Below are 12,055 nucleotides of genomic sequence, written 5' to 3' on the forward strand. Positions count from 1 at the left end.
CATCATTTTTAAAGTATAAGTCTCTGTGAAATGTCTGCCTTTTGTGGATGGTAATTTAGAAGGACAGACAAGAGTCCTTCTAGTATTTTATGCAGTTGTTTTAGCATAATGAACACCTAGAAATTTTCCAAACCATGACCCGTTGCTGCTATAAACACCACTATTCCACTGAATGAAAACTATGCCCAAATAGCCTTATACAGTCTAGGAAGCAGATTCCCAGAAGCTGCTACTTCAGCAGAGCGAAATATTGTGATTAATGCTGGGAACATTTGCTACCATCCTCCAGGATTACCCCTGCTATGCCTTAGATCCTTTTTTACTGCAGTGACCACCAAATTCCAAGCTGCTCTGACCATGCACCATCATCCAGCAAGTCCTCATCTGGACCTATGCCACATGCCTTTCCTCCTACCCAGTCCCTTCCACTGGTGTCATTTGAAGCTGTATGTAGCTAACACCAAGCATTCTTTTTTCCTGACCATTTTTGAATCCTCTTTTTCTCTCATCTTTTATATCCATCAGCAAGTTATGACAGTTCTATTATGTGTAAAACCTATATGCACGCCTATCAGTCCCTTTGCTTCTACATCTCCAAGTCTCTCCACACCTACTTTTGTCTCCAGATACCCCTGTACCTTTCAAGCTCCCCGTTACTGCTCCATATTATTTCTTTTCCTGCTTCCTACAAAAAATGTGTTCCTTTCTACTTCCTACTGTTTGGCTATCTCATTTTCTTCCCCCATTGTTTCCGTTATCTTTCTGTCACTTTCCCTAACTCAAGGATCACATGTGAGTCCCTCATTCTGTGTTCTCCAATATACTTATAATGTCCATCATTTGTGGCAACTTCAAAATTCAAGTGGATGTCCCTACTTCAAAAGAAAATATGTACAATTCGGCATACCAAAAAATTTTTTAATTGTGAGCATTGAAGGATACCATTAACAGAGCAAAAAGGCAACCCATAGAATGGAAGAAAATATTTACAAACTCCGTATTTATAAGGGAATAGCATCTAGAATATATAAGAACAAAATCTCAAAAAACAATAAAAAGCATAAGCAAACATGGGCAAAGGACTCAAAATCGATATTTCTCCAAGGAAATTTTAAAAATGATCTATCTCTACTGCTGAGACTATTTGCAGGCAGAGAAAAATTTATCAGGAAGAATTTATCACAAGAAATTTGAATCACATTTCTTTAAAATGTGTATGTTCTTTAATCTAGCAATTCCTTATAAAGAATTTTACTTAAAGAAATGATCTAAGCTCTGAATAAGGATAGCTACCCGAATGTGCTTACAACTGATTTATAATGGCTAAAATAAAATTCTTAAAACTAAATGTTAATAATAATGTTTTACTTGATTCTGACTTCCATATAGTGGAATGCTGTTTAGCCATCCTAAATCATATTGTGGACCATCATTGACACACTTAAGAAGTGAATTGTGGTATACTGTTAAGTTTTAAAATATAATGGTAGATACCATATTGCTACCCTACACAATTCTAGGAGCCATAGACTACTAAATATATCCAATGTGTATAAACATTTTGCTAGGAAAAATACCTGATGGGCATAGAAAAAGGTCATCCCTGAACATTTGAATTAGGGCCATTTCTAATTTCCTTGGCTGTCTATGAACTTTCCAGGAAAATAATAACCTGTGTCTTCCAGACATCCAAAGACTTCTGTATTTAAGATGAATTATTTTGTAGTAAGGAAATAGGTATATATACATATATGTACATATGTACAAATATCTAAGTTATAAACAAATATTTAACCTTGCATATAAAATATGCCAGCAACTTGAAAGTCATTTGTTGGAATTCAATAAAATGAAGAAATTATTTTTTATTCAACAAGAACTTTTTTTTTAAATACCTGTGACACCAAAAATGAAATTTAACTGAAATTGCCATTTTTTAACCAGATTATTGTTTGTATCCTTGAAGTGTCATCAACATCCATCCACCCATGGCTTTGGTACATGGCTTTATACTTACATCTATATCTGTGCATTTATACCACACACACACTAAACATATTTCAAAATATTGATTTATAAAGAAGGTATAAAGCAATCTTACTCCTAAATCACGCTTTTAGATTTAAACCTAAGTTAGATCGGGGGTAGGAATCCTCAACAAGAAAAGTCCATAGTGTCTTCTAACATTATTGGTTCTCTTCTTTGTCTTCATTAGCAGAATCCCAGTTCCAGTCAGGTATTTGGCAGCCATATGCTTCTGGAAGGACAGACCCGCCCCGGATCCAAGAGGTGAGTACTGATTAATTTAATCCAGTCATGGTAATTTTATCCCTGCTGCTACTTATTGTTTCAAAATGAAAAAAAGCTTGTTAGTGTATGAGTGAAGTCTACAAAGGGAGTTTTTTGAGAAAGATTTCCCTTGTTCTTAAAGATGGATTCAAGGAAGTACCATGCCCCCTGCCCATAAGAAGATTTTGTTGTTGTTGTTGTTGTTGTACTGGGTTTGAACTCGGGACCTACACCTTGAGCTACTTCACCAGCCCTTTTTTGTGATTTTTTTTTTCTTTTGCAAGATAGGCATGTCACAAATTATTTGCCCTGTAATCCTTCTGACTCTGTCTCCTGAGTAGCTAGGATTGTAGGTGTAAGCCATCAGCTCCTGGCTTTGGTAAGACTTTGTGGAGTGTTAACTTTTATACTGAAACTTTTATACTGAAAATGAAAGAATGGAAAGACAGAAGAAAGCCTGTATAACTTGATGGCATTATTAAATGATTGAGTGATCAAGCTCTAGAACTTTCTTACCTCTGAACTTCTTACCAGTTGAGAGAACACATTTTCCTTATTGCGTTAGTCATGTTGGGTTGAATCTTCTATTGTATGCTGCTGACAGCATTCTGACTGATATAACCTAGAGCGAATCTATACCCCACTTAACAACTTTCATTTTTCCTTAAGCTCTGTTGTTGTGTGAAGGTATTTAAGTTAAACAATATTTTTATAAACTTGATGAGGAAAATTATAATGTATTTCACCCCAACTCAAGACATCCAAATAATTTCACAGATCAAAAAATCTATCAAATAATGAAAACAAGCTCATGTAAGTAGTAATATAATAGTAAACAAATATACTTTGTACACAAACGTAAGATAATATTTTATCATAGTCATTAAAGGTTATCAGAGTGGTGGTTGTTGGAAAATGGATTCAAAAGTGTTGCAGGTAGGGGATAGTCTCCTTTCAAGGGAAGAGATTCTGAAAACTAGGAATAGAAGGAAAGTTCCTCAACATTATAAAAGCTATATATGACAAACCTACAGCCAGCATTATACTTAACGGAGAAAAATTAAAACCATTCCCTCTAAAATCAGGAACCAGACAAGGATGCCCACTATCTCCACTCCTATTCAACATAGTACTGGAATTCCTAGCCAGAGCAATTAGGCAAGAAGAAGGAATAAAAGGAATACAAATAGGTAAAGAAACTGTCAAAATATCCCTATTTGCAGACGACATGATCCTATACCTTAAAGACCCAAAAAACTCTACTCAGAAGCTTCTAGACATCATCAATAGCTATAGCAAGGTAGCAGGATATAAAATCAACATAGAAAAATCATTAGCATTTCTATACACTAACAATGAGCAAACGGAAAAAGAATGTATGAAAACAATTCCATTTACAATAGCCTCAAAAAAAATCAAATACCTAGGTGTAAACCTAACAAAAGATGTGAAAGACCTCTACAAGGAAAACTATACACTTCTGAAGAAAGAGATTGAGGAAGACTATAGAAAGTGGAGAGATCTCCCATGCTCATGGATTGGTAGAATCAACATAGTAAAAATGTCTATACTCCCAAAAGTAATCTACATGTTTAATGCAATTCCCATCAAAATTCCAATGACATTCATCAAAGAGATTGAAAAATCTACTGTTAAATTTATATGGAAACACAAGAGGCCACGAATAGCCAAGGCAATACTCAGTCAAAAGAACAATGCAGGAGGTATCACAATACCTGACTTCAAACTATATTACAAAGCAATAATAATAAAAACAGCATGGTACTGGCACAAAAACAGACATGAAGACCAGTGGAACAGAATAGAGGATCCAGATATGAAGCCACACAACTATGAGCAACTTATCTTTGACAAAGGAGCTAAAAATATACGATGGAGAAATAGCAGCCTCTTCAACAAAAACTGCTGGGAAAACTGGTTAGCAGTCTGCAAAAAACTGAAACTAGATCCATGTATATCACCCTATACCAAGATTAACTCAAAATGGATCAAGGATCTTAATATCAGACCCCAAACTCTTAAGTTGATACAAGAAAGAGTAGGAAATACTCTGGAGTTAGTAGGTATAGGTAAGAACTTTCTCAATGAAACCCCAGCAGCACAGCAACTAAGAGATAGCATAGATAAATGGGACCTCATAAAACTAAAAAGCTTCTGTTCATCAAAAGAAATGGTCTCTAAACTGAAGAGAATACCCACAGAGTGGGAGAAAATATTTGCCAACTATACATCAGACAAAGGACTGATAACCAGAATATACAGGGAACTTAAAAAACTAAATTCTCCCAAAACTAATGAACCAATAAAGAAATGGGCAGGTGAACTAAACAGAACTTTCTCAAAAGAAGAAATTCAAATGGCCAGAAAACACATGAAAAAATGCTCACCATCTCTAGCAATAAAGGAAATGCAAATTAAAACCACACTAAGATTCCACCTCACCCCTGTTAGAATAGCCATCATCAGCAACACCACCAACAACAGGTGTTGGCGAGGATGCGGGGAAAAAGGAACCCTCTTACACTGTTGGTGGGAATGTAGACTAGTACAACCACTCTGGAAAAAAATTTGGAGGCTTCTTAAAAAGCTAGACATCGATCTACCATTTGATCCAGCAATACCACTCTTGGGGATATACCCAAAAGACTGTTACTCCAGAGGCACCTGCACATCCATGTTTATTGCGGCACTATTCACAATAGCCAAGTTATGGAAACAGCCAAGATGCCCCAGCACTGACGAATGGATTAAGAAAATGTGGTATCTATACACAATGGAATTTTATGCAGCCATGAAGAAGAACGAAATGTTATCATTCGCTGGTAAATGGATGGAATTGGAGAACATCATTCTGAGTGAGGTTAGCCTGGCCCAAAAGACCAAAAATCGTATGTTCTCCCTCATATGTGGACATTAGATCAAGGGCAAACACAAGGGGATTGGACTATGAGCACATGATAAAAGCGAGAGCACACAAGGGAGGGGTGAGGATAGGTAAGACACCTAAAAAACTAGCTAGCATTTGTTGCCCTTAATGCAGAGAAACTAAAGCAGATACCTTAAAGCAACTGAGGCCAATAGGAAAAGGGGACCAGGAACTAGAGAAAAGGTTAGATCAAAAAGAATTAACCTAGAAGGTAACAGCCACGCACAGGAAATCAATGTGAGTCAATGCCCTGTATAGCTATCCTTATCTCAACCAGCAAAACCCCTTGTTCCTTCCTATTATTGCTTATACTCTCTCTACAACAAAATTAGAGATAAGGGCAAAATAGTTTCTGCTGGGTATTGAGGGGGGGGAGCGGGAGGGGGTGGAGTGGGTGGTAAGGGAGGGGGTGGGGGCAGGGGGGAGAAATGAACCAAGCCTTGTATGCACATATGAATAAAAAAAAAAAATGAAAAAAAAAAAAAGGGAAGAGATTCTGAAATAGATTAGCATGACAAAAATTTAGAGGGAAGGAAGCAAGCTGGACAGAGTGATATAACAAAGTCAACACTGTTGGTAGCTCTTGAATTAGAATAGCCCTTCCAAATTGTCTAGAGATAGAGTGAAAGGGCTAGACTTTTACAGGCCCAAAGTGATCAGTATTGGATTTTGGGCTGCCCCAAAGAATGTAGCAATATCTTGATCAAAGTAGTTCTTTTTGACTTGGGACAAGTTGAGAGCTGTCAGTGGATTGCATCGCCAAATACTGAATAATAGTTCTTCAATATCTAGGGGGAACTTAATACAGTGCTATAAGAGGGAAGTTTTTTGGAAGATGGTGAAAAGTCAAGAGACTGGTTTCCGTGCATACATTCAATATCACATCATAAGGCCTTACTTTGATCTTTATTCTTGAAAATTTGACCAAGAAAAAGCAAAATTGGCTGGGGGTGTAGCTCAGTGGTAGAGGATTTGCCTATCAAATGCAAAACCCCAGCGTTCGATCCCCAGTATTGAACAAAAAGAAAGAAAGAATTAGCATAATAGAAAATGCCACATCTTCCTCCCACTTATTTGGCTGATGTACCCAAAATCAAATTTAAGAGTTCATCCAAATGTGGCATGAAATTATTTGATGAGAATAAATTAAGTATGACTTTACCTGAAACAATAATGTGAAAAAAAATCATTCAGTATATCACATTTAGGGGTTGGGAGTTAAAAGTTGTTATTAAAAAAACAACAAAACAAGTTGTTCAATAAGTAGGATAGGTTTTAACTGTTGATACTGGTGAAAATGCACTAACTAAAATTGTTATGTTCAATAAGTTTGTATATGATATATCCTAACCATATACCTGCAAAGTTCCCCTTCCAATTTTAAGATAATTAAATGTTCTTAAGTTTTCTAAGTTTTCTATAGCTGTCCATAAATTATGCTGTGGTACTGAAAGTAAAGCACTGCCTTGGGGACAGTCCCTTTAGGTGACCACTTGGAAAGTTATCATTCTATGGGATTCTTAAGCAACAAAGATATATTCAAATAAAACATTATTAGTTTCAGCCTGTGACAAAAACCAGTGTCCTTAGATGATGTTATCTGGGTACTGAACATTGTAAATCCCCAAATTATTCAAAAAGAGTACCATGAAAAGGATAATTAAAAAAAAAAAAAACTCAATCACCTAACCATAAACATCTCCCTTCTGATATTATAAACTCAAGCTCTGAAAGATCCACTATCCACAACGATTCACAAAAACAGAAGCTGCTGTTGACCTGCTCCATTTGATGTAGGTTAAATGGTTAGTGTCCTTGGAAAGGGACTGGCTGAGACTAGAACACGAACAGAGTTAGGCACCCAGATTATACAGGGAGATTGTTGGAAAGAGAGAATTTCCATAGCAGCCCAATATCCAAATGATCCTGTTTCCCTTCTACAAGACTAGGTCTAGCTCATTATGGAAACGACATCCAGCAGCTATCTGGGATTGCAGTGCTTCTGGGCTGTGACCTAAAAAAGGGGGAGATGCAAAAGCCCAATAAAGTAATATAAAGAAATTCCCATCCCAGTCCTACAGTTGTCTGGTGAGCTGTTTCTATACTGTATGCACGTAAACAGCTCTTCTTGGGTGGTGGTTTAACATCTCTAGATCTTCCATTGCAATTACCCTGAATGGAGCCGCAACAAATCTTCGTAATGTCAATCTCATCTTTCCACCTCATTGACAGCTCAGGAAATGTATCTGAAATTCATAGTAGCCTCATAGCCTATGGCAAGAGAAATTCATGCTGCTAAAATTTTATTTTAGAATTCAAGCTGGTTTTCCTCAGTTTAGGATGCTCCATTTTTTAATCTTTTGCTGCCTACCACACTGTATCAAAATAACCAGCCAATATTGTTCAACTGTCAGGGGCCTCAGCTGCCTCTGAATTTTATCAGTACAAATAAATACTGGAACATGTTAAAAAATAATCCCAATAGATCAAAGCTAACATTAATAGAATCAAGAACAGGGCGGGGGGGCAGGGGTGTGTGTATAAACTTTGACTTGACTACATCCCCGTCCTCTGCTGACTTTAAAAAAAAGAAGATTGAATAGACATTCAGATTGATTTAATGTTTAGTCTGATAGGAATGCAAGGCTGGGTCCCAAATTTGTGCAATGTTCCAAGAGAGAGAGAGAGAGATTTTAAAATCCCAGAAAAAGAGATATTTCCAAATTAATGGCATTGCCCGAATGCTTTGGCTCCCTGCACCCCACCAGGAAGGTTTATTATTTTCTGGTAAAATGTTGCTCGGATGGAGAGTGGTAGTCAGCGATGCGTCAGAGCTGCTCTTTGAACACATTAAAAAGCTGAATGCACAACAAAGAACAGATGTTCCAGCATGCCTTATTTATGCACCCATCAGCAATCTTCCAGTGACCACAAAACACAGCCCTTTTTCCCTTCCTCCTCTCCATAATATTATTTTCTGATAAACTCACCCTCTTTATTAATTTATTTATTTTTGGCCCCAACTGAACTCCTGGGTAATTGTCTCTGTGTGTGTGTGTGCACAAGTGTGTGTGTGCGCGTATGTGTGTTATTTGAAAGTCTGCCTCCATCAAAGCTGAATTCTATTGAACTGTGGAACAGGTGTGGATTCTGCAATTAGATCACATTTCAGAGAGAGACACTGAGGGTAATAATGGCGGTGAATTCTTCACAGTCGAATGAAGCGCCATAGCGACCAGCAACAATGAAGGAGAGGATGTATTAGTATTAGGGGTGATTATTTTTAGTTTATGGAATCATCTGATTGAATACAGCCATAAGGCACTGTGAATGTGTGTTTGGGGTTCACCAGCTGTAAGACAAACTTGTTTTACTGGCACTTGTCTGAAATGTCACACTTGCCCACCCTCTCTGCTCACAATTGGACTGGAAGTAGCGATTAGGAAGTGAGACATAATGCAGATTAAATGCTATAATGGACCAAGATCCTATTGGGTTTTCAAAACCTATTTGCTTTGCTTGTTTTAAAGGCATAGCACCTTTATCTGAAATCTTCAGCTAAAGATCTCTTAGCTTTAAAAGGTGGGAGGTGAAGGAGTGAGGAGGAGGGTTAGGTAGAGAAAAAGAATTCAGAATCTGAACAGAAGCAAGAATATTTCCTCTTCCTCCACAAGAAAACTGCATTTTTCAGTGAGTGAATCTAATCTGTGACCTCAATTTGAGCTTCAGAAAAACATAATACGTTAATATAAGAAATACTCACCCCCACAAATTGATTTAATAGACTGACAGCAAATAGTGCAAACACTTCTCACAAGTTTTGACAATATTTGGTCAATTTTAGGACTTCCAGTTCTAAGTGGCAATTCCTTTATATATTTTACATATATTACATGAAACAGGAAATATTTGAGGGCAAACTCAATGGTGTAAAATCAGCCCTTGGGAGAGTTCTAGCTGTTCCCCAGGGTATCTCCAAATGGTGCTATGGACTGGCTGGCAGCAGCTGCTGTCCCTGAAAGAATAAAGGAAGCCAGAAAACAGAGAGGAGGGGTCTGTACAAAATGAAGTCACCAACATGCTATGGCCACATCAGGGATCTAGAGTAAAAGAAAGAGACATGAGCAGCTTGGTAGGGGACAGCTTTCCGCATACCATGGGTTCAGGACTCAGAGCTCATATTGAGACCCTCCATTCTTTGTCCAGCAGTCTTTGAACCCTGGATGGCTCATCCTCTGGGATCTGCACCATGGGATCCTGAATCATAGCCAACATATCGCCAAAGCCAGAATTCTTTTCCTGGTGCCAAAATGAGCTCTTCTGGCAAAAAGTGTGAATGATGGGAAATGGTTCTGCTATCCACAGTGCTATTTGTACTGATAAATCTGTTTCCAGGACAGGCAGTTTCATATAGATGACCTAACCAAGATTCCTAGCAGAAAAACCACATTTTCTGCCTAAGAAATAGAGATGGCAGATGAATTCCAATCTTTTAAAAAAAAATTATGTTTTTTTTTAACCACTATGCAATCCGTTATTTCTCCAGTTGCAAAATTCAATCTAAGATTTGTTATTTCTCTCTCAATTAGGAAAATACTTCCCATTTTATTAATTACCTGAATCTAGCCACAAGGCCATGAACTTGGGTAAATCATTTCCCCTCTTATCTAGGTTTCTGTGAAATGAGGAGTAGGACTGAAGTTGGATTTCACAAATATATGCAGTAGAATTCTTTTACAGACAAATGTTAGCTAAGAATTCACAGGAGCCATATTCAGGTGTGGGAGTGCGGTCTGGAGAGCCACACACTCAGCACTCTCTATGGTACTTGTGTTACCTCTACTGAATTCCAAGGATGCTCAGAAACAAGCTTAAAATGTCTGCATTAGATGTCATTAGACATCCCTTCCAGCAGAAAGTGTGACTGAATATCTGGGTCTTCCCCAAAGTATCCCTAGAAAGGAGCGATTGGGTTAGTGGTAAGAAGATGCTATGCTAGCAATCCCACACAGGTTTAGCAACACCCAAGATGGCAGCCGTAGGTCTACCAGTACAACTTGTTAGTTTCAGCTGTGAGGAGATTTTATCTCCATAAGGTCTATATTGTTTGAAGTGACCATTTCAATTGTCCTGAAATCACATGTTCACCTGTTTCTCCTTCTTTCTCTCTAACTGGCAGTAGGACAGAAGTTTTCAATGAGATGTGACCCTGTCATTTGTTTTGGCTATGACTTATCATCATTCATTTTAATAGCCCTATTGAAAGTCTAAAGATTAGGTGGAGATTTTATGCAGTGTCAGTCTGACCATTTTCCTCAACCAAAGCTCAACGTAACTCCAGTTCCACTCTGAGTCTTATCTGGTCATCACAGTGAGTGTTTACCTTTAAATCTTTAAATATTTTTGCCTCTCTCTCTCTCTCTCTCTCTCTTTCTTTCTTTTTGTCATCTTTTTTGTTTTGCAAACAGCCTTTTACCAAACGGGGAGGGAGGAGCAGAAGAAAATGTAGTCAAATCCTTCCTATATTGGCTCTTAGCTGAAGCAAGGGGAGAAAAATGGCCATATTACTTATTGTTATTAACATGGTGACAACTCCTATGCAGATGTTACAATGTCAATGTTTTGTGGGAAATTTGCACGCAGCTTTAACATGCATTGAGCCACCTTGCCATTTAGTCATCTGAGTGAACCCTGACAAGAGGTGTGGGCATCCTGTGTTGGCAGAATGAAGGAGCCTGAAACCTGTGGAAGAGAAGAAGTTGCTACATAGAATTCTGACTGAAAGCTTGACATCAGGGGACCAAGGGATCCAAACAAGAGATAAATCATAACCTATGACATGGAAGAATTCAGTAACTCTTTGGTAATTGGGGTGGCAATAAATCAGCAATAAAATCTGCTTGGAATCATAGTCTTTCCTAGTAAAGAAACTTGAATTTATAAAAGAGTAAAGAGACTTGATTGAAAAAGCAAAGAAACATTCTTTTTAAAAAATAAAAATTCATCTGGGCACTGGTGGCTCACACCTGTAATCCTAGCTACTTGAGAGACTGAGATTGAGAGAATCATGGTTCCATGCCTGCTCAGGGTATAAAAAGTTAGCAAGACCCCATCCCAACAGAAGAAAAGCTGGGAAGGTAACATGCACCTGTCATCCCAGTGACAGCAGGAAGTATAAAATGGAGGCTTGTGGTCCAGGTCAGCCTGGACAAAATGTGAGACCTTTTCTCCACACTAACCAGAGCAAAAAAGGGCTGGAGGGGTGTCAAGAAGTAGAGTGCCTTCCTAACAAGTGTGAAGCCCTGACCTCAAATCCACTACTGCCAAAATAAATAATTAAAATAAATTTAAAAATTTTAAAAATCACATAAGTCTACTTGCTCTTCCAAAAGACCAAAACCAATAACAAAGTAAGTTTCCAATGCCAGATTAATACATAACAATGTAAATGACTGGCTATAGGCAAACATCTTTCAAATGAGTCCCAATTTGAATTTCTGAATGTGACCTTTGACACTATATTTCACTGCCCTTGAGCATGGGGAGAGCCTCGGCTTCAACCTGTTGTGCATGAGGTCAGATACACCAATCTAAATATATCAATGTAATTAGGCTTTGGCCCCAAATTCTTAAATTACAGTAAGCTATCTCATTCTTATACAGTGAGATGAAATCAACAAAATAAGTGGCTAAGACATTTGGTCAAAGGGTATGTAAATAAATGCAAATTTTCTCTCTGGCTTGACGGGTGTTTAATAAATTATATCAATGACCCTCACAGCAGAATTCTGACTACCTGGGTTATTCTTCCTGACAGCC

General features: G+C 37.8%; 1 long non-coding RNA gene across 1 annotated transcript in view; it reads left to right on the forward strand.

Moving 5' to 3' along the window:
• The window catches only part of LOC141411340 (uncharacterized), a 42,956-nt gene that overhangs the window by 25,034 nt on the left and 5,867 nt on the right, over positions 1-12,055 (forward strand). Inside the window, exon 2 of the long non-coding RNA XR_012436104.1 lies at positions 2,216-2,289. This is a non-coding gene — a long non-coding RNA (uncharacterized lncRNA). The remainder of the gene's footprint in view (positions 1-2,215; positions 2,290-12,055) is intronic.

Source organism: Castor canadensis, chromosome 10, assembly GCF_047511655.1.
Source record: "Castor canadensis chromosome 10, mCasCan1.hap1v2, whole genome shotgun sequence".
NCBI lineage: Eukaryota > Metazoa > Chordata > Mammalia > Rodentia > Castoridae > Castor > Castor canadensis.